Below are 13,960 nucleotides of genomic sequence, written 5' to 3'. Positions count from 1 at the left end.
ATAAACCTACATATAATACATTTTTTTTAAAATGATAATGTATAGGTTTTCTGTCAGAACTGATTGCGACAGAGAGAATGCTATGCTGTGAAAATGTGCGGTTTCGTTTTCTTTCTCGCAGTAAGCTTTAATTGCGATAACAGAGCACGTAAACCATTAGACAAATAATTTCTCCCATGTACACAGCTGAAAAAAAAATTACGCACCTGGAAAGATGACGTCGATTTTGATCCGATGATAGCATATGCCAACTGATCTGCTGATAACGGTTTCAGCATTGTCCACGGACAGATAGCGAAGTTGCACAGCTAAAGGAGCGCCATATGCGTCTACCCTCTAATAAGGAATGCTCCCTGCCAAAAGGCTCAGTGTAGTGCAAACGTGTGAAGCAAGCAGACGACCATGCCACGGAGATGTATTCTTCTTTCCTACAGCCAACTGATAGCGTTTCAAAGGGGGCAAATTGTGGCCTTTTGAGAGGCGGGATAGTCCTTCTGAAGAATTTCCATACACATTGGACATGCTGCGTCAGTTGTGCAACGATGCTGGTATCAGTGGTCACATTCTCACAGCAGTAGACGAGGTTCTGGACGTCCACGCAGTACAGACACCCGCCAGGATCGTCACGCTGTAAGGGCAGCAGTGGTAGGTCGATAGGTACCACAGCACAGGTAAGAAGACTTGTCAACTCAGATGTGACAACACGAACTGTTGCGAACCAGTTACTAACAGTGGGACTACGGGCACGCCCACATCTAACCCATCTTCCGCTCACGACACAGCATTGATGTGCACAGCTCGACTGTTGATGCCAGAGTGTCACTTAGCGGTGTAGTCTTCAGCGATGAAAGCAGATTCTGTCTGCACGCAATTGATGGTCGTTTGTGTGTATGACGTAGTCCTGTTGAGCGCTGCCTCGTTGTGTGTATTTGTCCAAGACACACTAGCTGCACCCCAGGCCTTACAGGTCTGAGGCGCGATGAGCTTAGGGTTGCCATCCATCCCGATATATCGGGAGCATCACTGTTAGAGACCTTCTTGTCCCCAGCATCTCGAAAAGACCCTAGATTTGCCCAAATTTTGCAAAATAGTGTTATGAGTTGTCTCAAGTACTGAAGTAAAGCCATCTTTTCGCACAACATGTAAATGCAGCCTCAGTCAGTTCCATTTACACTACTGGCCATTAAAACTGCTACACCAAGAAGGAATGCAGATGATAAACGGGTATTCATTGGACAAATATATTATACTAGAACTGACATGTGATTACATTTTCACGCAATTTGGGTGCATAGATCCTGAGAAATCAGTACCCAGAACAACCACCTCTCGCCGTAATAACGGCCTTGATACGCCTGGACGTTGAGTCAAACAGAGCTTGGATGGCGTGTACAGGTACAGATGTCCATGCCACAGTTCATCAAGAGTAGTGACTGGCGTATTGTGACGAGCTAGTTGCTCGGCCACCATTGACCAGACGTTTTCAATTGGTGAGGGATCTGGAGAATGTGCTGGCCAGGGCAGCAGTCGAACATTTTCTGTATCCAGAAAGGCCCGTACAGGACCTGCAACATGCTGTCGTGAATTATCCTGCTGAAATATAGCGTTTCGCAGGGATCGAATGAAGGGTAGGGCCGCGGGTTGTAACACATCTGAAATGTAACGTCCACTGTTCAAAGTGCCGCAATGCGAACAAGAGGTGACGGAGATGTGTAACCAATGGCACCCCATACCATCACACCGGGTGATACGCCAGTATGGCGATGACGAGTACACGCTTCCAATATGCGTTCACCGCGATGTCGCCAAACACAGATGCGACCATCATGATGCTGTAAACAGAACCTGGATTCATCCGAAAAAATGACGTTTTGCCATTCGTGCACCCAGGTTCGTCGTTGAGTACACCATCGCAGGCGCTCCTGCCTGTGATGCAGCGTCAAGGGTAACCGCAGCCATGGTCTCCGAGCTGATGGTCCATGCTGCTGCAAACGTCGTCGAACTGTTCGTGCAGATGGTTGTTGTCTTGCAAACGTCCCCATCTGTTGACTCAGGGAACGAGACGTGGCTGCACGATCCGTTACAGCCACGCGCATAAGATGCCTGTCATCTCGACTGCTAGTGATACGAGGCCGTTGGGATCCAGCACGGCGTTCCGTATTACCCTGCTGAACCCACCGATTCCACACTCTGGTAACAATAATTGGACCTCGACAAACGCGAGCAGCAATGTCGCGATAAGATAAACTGCAATCGCGATAGTCTACAATCCGATCTTTATCAAAGTCGAAAACGTGATGGTACGCATTTCTCCTCCTTACACGAGGCATCACAACAACGTTTCACCAGGCAACGCCGGTCAACTGCTGTTTGTGTATGAGAAATCGGTGCGAAACTTTCCTCATGTCAGCGCGTTGTAGATGTCACCACCGGTGCCAACCTTGTGTGAATGCTCTGAAAAGCTAATCATTTGCATATCACACCATCTACTTCCTGTCGGTTAAATTTCGCGTCTGTAGCACGTCATCTTCGAACTGTAGCAATTTTAATGACCAATAGTGTATGTCAACAAGTCTATGTTGACAAGGTTGTCTCACAGATGGCACTGCATGATGGGTGTCCTGTATCGACGATGCAAGCAGCTTCTAGATCTAGCGCCGTGATTCGAGAAAATACGACATTACCAGTAGCATAATATTATATACCTGTGACTAAAAATGGTGTGAATATTTCAGGCAACAATTGTTTACAGGAATAGATGTATCTGAAGTGCTTTTCAGAAATTTAGCGTGACACGGAAGAATGGAAGTCTAAACACTCCGTGGAAGAAAGGTGGATTTACTTTCTTAAGAAAACCGAAAATCCTGAACGCAAATGCCAGCTGCTAAAATTATGCTGGTATTTGTTTTCTGTTCCTGCACAGAACACCCCTGTGGAAAGAGTATTTTCGCTGATGTCGGTCCAGTGGATTGATGAGAGAAATTGACTGCTGCCATGGACCGTGGAATCAATCCTACAGTGCCAGTTTAACTAAAGGCTGACTTGCTCGGATCTTTAGAAAAACGTAAACGGAAAAAATACTTGCGGAAAAAGGTGAAATCTTCCGAAAAATATGGTGTACCGATACTTCTGTCGCAACAAGTTTCATGTAAATTTGTTCTATATAAAAAGTCATTATATTAAAAGAAATTCTTGTTTCATTTCTACACCCCCATCTCAGAGTGTCCCGACGAGGTCCCCGCTAGATATGGCAACCAAAGATAAGCTACAACTCTCATTCACCTTTGGTTTTTCTAGAGATGACACTAACCAGCTCCCAGTACGTACAGAATGTTTTACCGTTCTTGTGAGGTGAGGTGCTTTTCCAACAGGGTAATGCTTTCTCACTGTCTGTGGCCAGTCTGGTCTCTGGATTTGTCTCCAATTGAGCACATCTCAGATATGATGCGATGAGAAGTGACTCATTCGATTTGTCAACCAACAACTCTTACAGAAATACATGAACAGGACAGTATTCGCCATCAGTATGATCGACTGAGTGTCAGTAAGTGCCTGCATTACCACCCATGGAGGCTACACCACATACACTCCTGGAAATGGAAAAAAGAACACATTGACACCGATGTGTCAGACCCACCATACTTGCTCCGGACACTGCGAGAGGGCTGTACAAGCAATGATCACACGCACGGCACAGCGGACACACCAGGAACCGCGGTGTTGGCCGTCGAATGGCGCTAGCTGCGCAGCATTTGTGCACCGCCGCCGTCAGTGTCAGCCAGTTTGCCGTGGCATACGGAGCTCCATCGCAGTCTTTAACACTGGTAGCATGCCGCGACAGCGTGGACGTGAACCGTATGTGCAGTTGACGGACTTTGAGCGAGTGCGTATAGTGGGCATGCGGGAGGCCGGGTGGACGTACCGCCGAATTGCTCAACACGTGGGGCGTGAGGTCTCCACAGTACATCGATGTTGTCGCCAGTGGTCGGCGGAAGGTGCACGTGCCCGTCGACCTGGGACCGGACCGCAGCGACGCACGGATGCACGCCAAGACCGTAGGATCCTACGCAGTGCCGTAGGGGACCGCACCGCCACTTCCCAGCAAATTAGGGACACTGTTGCTCCTGGGGTATCGGCGAGGACCATTCGCAACCGTCACTATGAAGCTGGGCTACGGTCCCGCACACCGTTAGGCCGTCTTCCGCTCACGCCCCAACATCGTGCAGCCCGCCTCCAGTGGTGTCGCGACAGGCGTGAATGGAGGGACGAATGGAGACGTGTCGTCTTCAGCGATGAGAGTCGCTTCTGCCTTGGTGCCAATGATGGTCGTATGCGTGTTTGGCGCCGGGCAGGTGAGCGCCACAATCAGGACTGCATACGACCGAGGCACACAGGGCCAACACCCGCCATCATGGTGTGGGGAGCGATCTCCTACACTGGCCGTACACCACTGGTGATCGTCGAGGGGACACTGAATAGTGCACGGTACATCCAAACCGTCATCGAACCCATCGTTCTACCATTCCTAGACCGGCAAGGGAACTTGCTGTTCCAACAGGACAATGCACGTCCGCATGTATCCCGTGCCACCCAACGTGCTCTAGAAGGTGTAAGTCAACTACCCTGGCCAGCAAGATCTCCGGATCTGTCCCCCATTGAGCATGTTTGGGACTGGATGAAGCGTCGTCTCACGCGGTCTGCACGTCCAGCACGAACGCTGGTCCAACTGAGGCGCCAGGTGGAAATGGCATGGCAAGCCGTTCCACAGGACTACATCCAGCAACTCTACGATCGTCTCCATGGGAGAATAGCAGCCTGCATTGCTGCGAAAGGTGGATATACACTGTACTAGTGCCGACATTGTGCATGCTCTATTGCCTGTGTCTATGTGCCTGTGGTTCTGTCAGTGTGATCATGTGATGTATCTGACCCCAGGAATGTGTCAATAAAGTTTCCCCTTCCTGGGACAATGAATTCACGGTGTTCTTATTTCAATTTCCAGGAGTGTAGTTACAGGGTGACAATTATTGAACTATATGAAAAAACGTAAATTAGTTACAAACTACGTCATGCACACACTTTATTCAACACGTTAAACGTCACTGCAGATAGTCGGGTTAGGTCATGACATGTTCGTCATCATTGGCGATGATGTGGTGCAGACGAATAGCGAAATTCTGCGTGACCCGCTGAAGTGACGGAACATCAATGCCGTCGATGACTTTCTGAATATTTGTTTTCAGCTCAGCAATGGTTTTGGGATTAATACTGTACAACTTGTCTTTAATGTGTTCAGATCCAGAGAATATGGCGGCCAATCGGAGCCCATGCCAGTGGCCTCTGTGTACCCCAGAGTCAAAATGCGGTCCCCAAAGTGCTCCTCCAGGACTTTAAACACTCTCCTGCTTCGATGGGGTCGAGCTCAGTCTTGCATGAACTACATCTTGTCGCAATAAGGGTAACTTTGGATAATGAGGATGAAATCATTTTCCAAAACCTTCACGTACCGTTCGGTAGTCACCGTACCATCAAGGAATATCGCACCGATTATTTCGTGACTGGACGCTGCACACCACACAGTCACCCGTTGAGGGTGAAGACACTTTTAGATAGCGAAACGCGGATTCTCAGTTCCCCAAATGCCCCAATTTTGCCTATTGACGAACGCGTCCAAATGAAAGTGGGCTTCGTCGCTAAACCAAACCATACAGCGCATACTAATTCCCATCATTCCCCGCGGCCAACCGTGCAGTTTGAACGTCCTAACGCAAACCGTTCAGAAGTTATGATAATTTTATTTCATATAGTTCAATAATTGTCACCCTGTATATGGGTGTTTCAGCATGGGCCAATACCTGAGACCTCAAAACAGCTTGTGCTATTGATCTGCAAATGTAATCATTTCAGGTATTCTCTATGCACTGTTGAAACAATAAATCCTGAGTGAATTGGAAACCTATAAAAGGATGTACTAATTTTTTCCAGCGGAGTACATTTTTTCTTCATTTATATAATTTTAAACAAAAATTATATACACAAGAATGTGCTGTTTTGTTTTCTTCCTCGCCATTGGTTTCACAGAAAACAAAAAAGTTATATTTATGGCTTATCAGCTTATGATCAGAATATTACTAAGGAATCTGAATCGTCTGATACATCGTAATCCTACTCATTCACAGTTTACGCCGCGCGGAATAGCCGAGGGGTCTGAGACGCCTCGTCATGGTCCGCGCGGCTCCCTCCGTCGGAGGTTCGAGTCCTCCCTCGGTCATGGGTGTGTGGTTGTCCTTAGCATAAGTTAGTTTAAGTTAGATTAAGTAATGTGTAAGCTTATGGACCGTTTACCTCAGCAGTTTGGTCCCATAAGACCTCACCACAAATTTCCAATTTTCCAGATTAAAAATGTGCGAAATACTGTCACTGAAGCTACTATTCTCACAGACCCAGAAGCTGGAGAGGTCTCTCTCATACCACCTATACCAGTTATACCAACCGATTACCCTTTCAAGATTCGTTTGCAGTTATAATAAACAAGCCTCAAGATCAGAGAAAGAGGATAAGAGAAGATGGACAGACAGGGGACAGAGGAGATGGACAGAGAGGTTATTGAGGAGATGGACATAGAGAGGGGGAGAGAGGAGATATACATAGAGGGTGAATGGAGGAGATGGACAGAGAAGGGTGCAGAGGAGATGGACAGGGAGAGGGACCGAGGAGATGGACATACTGACGGGAACAGAGAAGGTGGACAGGGAGGGGATGGAGGAGACTGACAGAGAGGGAACAGAGGAGGAAGACAGAGAGGGGACAGAGGAGATGGGCATAGATATTGGGTGGAAGAGATAGGCAAAGATGGGCGATGGAGGAGATGGAGAAAGAGAGAGAGAGAGAGAGGAGGAGGAGTGAGAAGAGATGAATAGAGATGAACAGAGAGAGAAGGGGGAAGGAGTTTACGATCTTTTTCATTTCCCATACAGATCTAGCAGTTAGGAAGCTTTGCTGGGTTCGTTAGTAACTATACATCCCTCATGGCAGGACAAAGATTTGGCCTCTCTTCTTTGGTGCCAGGTACAGTTGTATTTGGCCGGCCGAAGTGGCCGAGCGGTTCTAGGCGCTACAGTCTGGAACAGCGCGACTGCTACGGTCGCAGGTTCGAATCCTGCCTCGGGCCTGGATGCGTGTGATGTCCTTAGGTTAGTTAGGTTTAAGTAGTTCTAAGTTCTAGGGGACTGATGACCGTAGAAGTTAAGTCCCATAGTGCTCATAGCCATTTGAACCATTTGTACAGTTGTATTTGGTAAGTGCTTTATCTACACTCCTGGAAATTGAAATAAGAACACCGTGAATTCATTGTCCCAGGAAGGGGAAACTTTATTGACACATTCCTGGGGTCAGATACATCGCATGATCACACTGACAGAACCACAGGCACATAGACACAGGCAACAGAGCATGCACAATGTCGGCGCTAGTACAGTGTATATCCACCTTTCGCAGCAATGCAGGCTGCTATTCTCCCATGGAGACGATCGTAGAGATGCTGGATGTAGTCCTGTGGAACGGCTTGCCATGCCATTTCCACCTGGCGCCTCAGTTGGACCAGCGTTCGTGCTGGACGTGCAGACCGCGTGAGACGACGCTTCATCCAGTCCCAAACATGCTCAATGGGGGACAGATCCGGAGATCTTGCTGGCCAGGGTAGTTGACTTACACCTTCTAGAGCACGTTGGGTGGCACGGGATACATGCGGACGTGCATTGTCCTGTTGGAACAGCAAGTTCCCTTGCCGGTCTAGGAATGGTAGAACGATGGGTTCGATGACGGTTTGGATGTACCGTGCACTATTCAGTGTCCCCTCGACGATCACCAGTGGTGTACGGCCAGTGTAGGAGATCGCTCCCCACGCCATGATGCCTGGTGTTGGCCCTGTGTGCCTCGGTCGTATGCAGTCCTGATTGTGGCGCTCAGCTGCACGGCGCCAAACACGCATACGACCATCATTGGCACCAAGGCAGAAGCGACTCTCATCGCTGAAGACGACACGTCTCCATTCGTCCCTCCATTCACGCCTGTCGCGACACCACTGGAGGCGGGCTGCACGATGTTGGGGCGTGAGCGGAAGACGGCCTAACGGTGTGCGGGACCGTAGCCCAGCTTCATGGAGACGGTTGCGAATGGTCCTCGCCGATACCCCAGGAGCAACAGTGTCCCTAATTTGCTGGGAAGTGGCGGTGCGGTCCCCTACGGCACTGCGTAGGATCCTACGGTCTTGGCGTGCATCCGTGCGTCGCTGCGGTCCGGTCCCAGGTCGATGGGCACGTGCACCTTCCGCCGACCACTGGCGACAACATCGATGTACTGTGGAGACCTCACGCCCCACGTGTTGAGCAATTCGCCGGTACGTCCACCCGGCCTCCCGCATGCCCACTATACGCCCTCGCTCAAAGTCCGTCAACTGCACATACGGTTCACGTCCACGCTGTCGCGGCATGCTACCAGTGTTAAAGACTGCGATGGAGCTCCGTATGCCACGGCAAACTGGCTGACACTGACGGCGGCGGTGCACAAATGCTGCGCAGCTAGCGCCATTCGACGGCCAACACCGCGGTTCCTGGTGTGTCCGCTGTGCCGTGCGTGTGATCATTGCTTGTACAGCCCTCTCGCAGTGTCCGGAGCAAGTATGGTGGGTCTGACACACCGGTGTCAATGTGTTCTTTTTTCCATTTCCAGGAGTGTATATATTGTTTTAGGAAGGCCGCACTGCTAAGTAAATGGTTTCCTGTCAGGAGGTAAATTTGCTCTTATTGGCTCATTGATGACAGAACAATTCATGCTTTAGCTTTTTGTAAATGATAAGCAGGTAGTTGCTGCAGGACTCTAGCCCTTCAGTCGGCAGCACGATACACAATGCCAAGGTAAGGGCGTTTAAGTGAACGTCCATTATCACACCATCTGGGCACCAGAAAAATGGTCGGGTGAGGTGCGTTACTCATTCGGCCTACCTCCCAGAACGAAGCACGCTTTGGTGCAACATCTCAGACGAGACACCATGGAAAGCAAACAGGTAATAAATCGTATATTTACAGACAGACAAGGGCCGGGTTCAAACACAGTAGGTAAAAGTAAGTAGAATTCTACCAATTTTGCTGGTTTATTGTGGCAGAAGGACCCACCTAAGCCTGATCTACACTATGTGATCAAAAGTATCCGGACACCTGGCTGAAAATGACTTATAAGTTCGTGGCGCTCTCCATCGTTAACGCTGGAATTCAGTATGCTGTTGGCCCACCCTTAGCCTTGATGACAGCTTCCACTCTCGCAGGCATACGATCAATCAGGTACTGGAAGGTTTCTTGGGGAATGGCAGCCCATTCTTCATGGAGTGCTGCACTGAGGAGATGTATCGATGTCAATCGGTGATGGTCCGGACTCTGTACAAGCCAGTCCATCACAGAGATGTTATTGTCGTGTAACCACTCCGCCACAAGCCGTGCATTATGAACAAGTGCTCATCGTGTTGAAAGATGCAATCGCCATCCCCGAATTGCTCTTCAACAGTGGGAAGCAAGAAGGTGCTTAAAACATCAATGTAGATCTGTGTTGTGATAGTGCCACGCAAAACAACAAGGGGTGCAAGACCCTCCATGAAAAACACGACCACATCATAACACCACCGCCTCCGAATTTTACTGTTGGCACTACACACGCTGGCAGATGACGTTCACTGAGCATTCGCCATCCCACACCCTGCCATCGGATCGCCACATTGTGTACCGTGATTCGTCACTCCACTTTTCAATCATCCAATGTTTACGCTCCTTACACCAAGAGAGGCGTCCTTTGGCATTTACCGGCGTGATGTGTGGCCTATGAGCAACTGCTCGACCATGAAATCCAAGTTTTCTCACCTCCCGCCTAACTGTCATAGTACTTGCAATGGATCCTGACGCAGTTTGAAATTCCTGTGTGATGGTCGTGATGGTCTGGATAGATGTCTGCCTATTACACATTACAGCCATCTCCAACTGTCGGCGGTCTCTGTCAGTCAACTGACAAGGTCGGCCTGTACGCTTTTTTGCTGAACGTGTCCCTTCACGTTTCCACTTGACTATCACATTGGTAACAGTGGACCTAGAGATGTTCAGGAGTGTGGAAATCTCGCGCACAGACGTATGACACAAGTGACACCCAATCACCTGATCACGTTCCAAGTCCGTGAATTACGCGGAGCGCTGCTCTCTCGCAATGTCTAATGACTACTGAAGTCGTTGATATGGAGTACCTGGCAGTAGGTGGCAGCACAATGCACCTAATATGAGAAACATATGTTTTGGGGGTGTCCGGATACTTTTGCTGACATAGTGTATGTAGAATGAGCGCTTTACTAACAAAGGCTGTATTTAACACACACAGACGGGGCCAGCAATAGGACAGCTAAATTTATAAGTCTGAGCAATCATAGTTCTGAAAATTATCTCCTGTAATCAGTCACAATATTAATGTATTATGAATTACATCTGTTTATTCACGACTAGTTCGAGTAACCGTCGCTCATTATCAAACATCGAATCTGCGCTATACTCTTGTATTTGCATTAACAAATATGCTATTAATTAAACTGACATCGAAGCTCTCTGTTGGGAATATCTTTTCTGGAGTCTCGGCTAATATGTCTTCCTATACAATTATTGGTCCGCCCCTCGTGGTCTCGCGGTAGCGTTCTCGCTTCCTGAGCACGGGGTCCCGGGTTCGATTCCCGGCGGGGTCAGGGATTTTTCCTGCCTCGAGATGACTGGGTGTTGTTGTGTCGTCTTCATCATCATCATTCATCCCCATTACGGTCGGAGGAAGGCAACGGCAAACCACCTCCATTAGGACCTTGCCTAGTAAGGCGGTGCGGGTCTCCCGCATCGTTCCCCTACGCTCTGTAAAGAAGCATGGGACTTCATTTCCATTTCCATAGAATTATTGGTCTGCTGGCGTCGACGCATCAGTTTTCAACTCTTTTGCATTGTATTGCAATTGCGTCATTTATTTGTTAACAGCATATTTTCTGTCGTAACAGAAGCGTGCTATGCGTGGATAACACTTCCAAACACTCTGTTCAGTATAAAATAGTTGAGCGGATCGTAGCTGCTCGAGTGCAAGCTGATAATGTTGTGGCTAACTGTATAAAATAGAGAGTACGAGCTTAGCGCCCGCTGCTTCGCTCGCGCTTGCGTAGTAAGTTCATCAAAAATAATTTTGTAAACATGTATTAGTCCTACCGAAAAATTAACGTATTAATGAGCCGTTTCTTTTTCTATGGCATTCTGATAAAGACAATTTGTCGTGGCGACTGTTAAATAGATTTCTTTGATTTAATTTACAAATTGCAGCACATTCTAAACTTTTCACACTAATTATGCTTCAAATGCATGGTTTTTTCCGATTGTAACTCGAGTCCCAAGTTTTTGTTAATGATGGCTTTTGCGTTCTTGTGATATTTCCGTAGAAACTTTCATCCCCTAACACATATTTCTTTATATCTAACCGAGGAGTGAAATACCAGTTTTCATGGATTTAGCTTTCTTTTTAATACAACGAAATATTTTCTTAAACATTTTCATCCCCTATTTCACGTCCTTGGAGGTTGAATTTCCAAAAACTATGGAACACGTATTTTTTTCTTTCTGACAGTTACCAAATACAAATGTTCATAGATTAGGCTTTGGATAGTTTGAAACAACTTATCATCCCCTATTTTATCCCCGCAGGGGTGAATTTCCAAAAACACTGACAGACGTATTTTTTTTATTTGTGTCTGAGAAGTTAAATACCAATTATCATAGATGTAGCTTTAAAAACAATGTGTATTTCTTTAATGATGATTTTTTAAAAAAAAAATACTTTCACTCACTATTCCACCCTCATAAGGGCCAAATTTCCAAAAATGCTGAAACAAGTATTTCTTTATTCCTGACCAAGAAACCGCATACCAGTTTTCGTAGGTCTAGCATCAAAGCTGTCTTAATAGCGACATATTTTCAAACAACGTTTCATCACCTATTTCACCCCCTCTGGGGTGGAATTTCAAAAAGTCCTTTCTTAAACGACGCCTGTAGATCAACACCCTCTGGAAATTCCAAGTTTCTGTTGTTAGTGGTTTGGGCTAAGCGATAGTGAGTCTGAGTGAGTCAGTCACTCGGGACATTGCCTTTTATACATAGAGGTAAGAAATACAGCAAAACTAACCTGTGGCGGGTCCGGTCAGAATCCCACCGTAAAATTCCCTTCTGCTGTTCGAACTACACTCGCTGCTCCATTTTGTTAATGAAGTATCAGTTGTACGAAAATGCTACCAAGCTTATTTTTACTACATCACGTAAGATATATGATTCTATAGACGAAAGTCTATCAGTCCTACTGCCAAAAATATTAAATAGACTCCACTTGTAACACTGTTTATACGTTTTCGGAACCCTCGTTATGTGCTTCTGTAATGCAATACATTGTTATTGTTGCAACGATGTTGTTGCATCGCTGTTATGTTTTCCCACCTCTGCTGCGCTGAATGAAGACTGCCACGGACGGTAGCCCGGTCTGCTGCCGCTGCGGCGCTGTCTCTGGCGGCGTGGAGACGGCGCGCGGCCGCGTCTGGCGTCCGTTTGCTCAGCACCGCAGCAGCTTCTGGCGTCGCCGCCTTAATGGGCCGCTTATCTGTGTGGCAGTGTCCTCCTCACTGCCTCTAATTATTGGAGATATTGGAGATACAAGCCAGGAAGCGATCGCTGCTAGCTAAAGAGAAAGGGTCGTTTTGCAGGGCGGTCAGATGTAACATTAAAATGGAGGCACGAGTCCTACATTTTTAATTTATTTTAAGAATACTGACCAGATTAGGGATCTCAGGCTCTCTTTTATACAGAACTGAGTAACTTACTCTTTTTATTTATAGTTATTTCACCCTCCTCGCCACAATTTGCTGGACTCAGCAGTACGCAGTACGGACATCCTCCTCTTCTGCCAAAAGGCTGGAAAGTAAGTAAAGATCAAGCAGTATGATTAAATGCTATAACATTTACATAATTTTCTTAAATCAATACAAAGGTGACCATCTTTGATGCTATTAATATCAATTTAGAATGTTAACTTCCTTCGAATTTTATTAAAACAAAAAAAAAACTAAAAAGTAAAACAAAAATACGTAAACGGATATTTAAAAGGCGTTACAGACTGGTAACGATCTTACGAGAAGCACTGCTCTTAACTAAAAATTGAAGATCTGCGCTGGGGAAGGATAAATCAGAAGAGAGAAAACGTTAGGTATTCTGAGGGTTGTGTGCAAGCAGAGGGGATCGATTGGGTTGGCGTTGGGTTGGATGGTAGACAACGATATCTTACCTTTCAAACGATGTTGTTGTTGTCGTGGTCTTCAGTCCTGAGACTGGTTTGATGCAGCTTTCCATGCTACTCTATCCTGTGCAAGCTTCTTCATCTCCCAGTACCTACCGCAGCCTACATCCTTCTGAATCTGCTTAGTGTATTCATCTCTTGGTCTCCCTCTACGATTTTTACCCTCCACGCTGCCCTCCAATACTAAATTGGTGATCCCTGGATGTCTCAGAACATGTCCTACCAACCGATCCCTTCTTCTAGTCAAGTTGTGCCACAAGCTCCTCTTCTCCCTAGTTCTATTAAATACCTCCTCATTAGTTATGTGATTTACCCATGTAATCTTCAGCATTCTTATGTAGCACCACATTTCGAAAGCTTCTATTCTCTTCTTGTCTAAACTACTTATCGTCCACGTTTCACTTCCATTAATGGCTACACTCCATACAAACACTTTAAGAAACGACTTCCTGACATTTAAATCTATACTCGATGTTAACAAATTCATCTTCTTCAGAAATGCTTTCCTTGCCATTGCCATTCTACATTTTATATCCTCTCTACTTCGACCATCATCAGTTATTTTGCT

The 13,960-nt window shown here is 46.9% G+C and overlaps 1 protein-coding gene across 1 annotated transcript in view; it reads right to left on the bottom strand.

Moving 5' to 3' along the window:
• The window catches only part of LOC126162709 (venom serine protease-like), a 257,256-nt gene extending 244,571 nt beyond the window's left edge, over positions 1 to 12,685 (bottom strand). The window contains exon 1 of the mRNA XM_049919371.1: positions 12,540 to 12,685. The gene's annotated coding sequence lies outside the window, so the exon portion shown is untranslated. The remainder of the gene's footprint in view (positions 1 to 12,539) is intronic.
• Positions 12,686 to 13,960: the final 1,275 nt, after the last annotated feature.

The sequence above is a fragment of the Schistocerca cancellata genome, chromosome 1 (assembly GCF_023864275.1).
Source record: "Schistocerca cancellata isolate TAMUIC-IGC-003103 chromosome 1, iqSchCanc2.1, whole genome shotgun sequence".
In the NCBI taxonomy this organism is placed as follows: Eukaryota; Metazoa; Arthropoda; class Insecta; order Orthoptera; family Acrididae; genus Schistocerca; species Schistocerca cancellata.
This window is presented reverse-complemented; position numbering and strand designations above follow the sequence as displayed.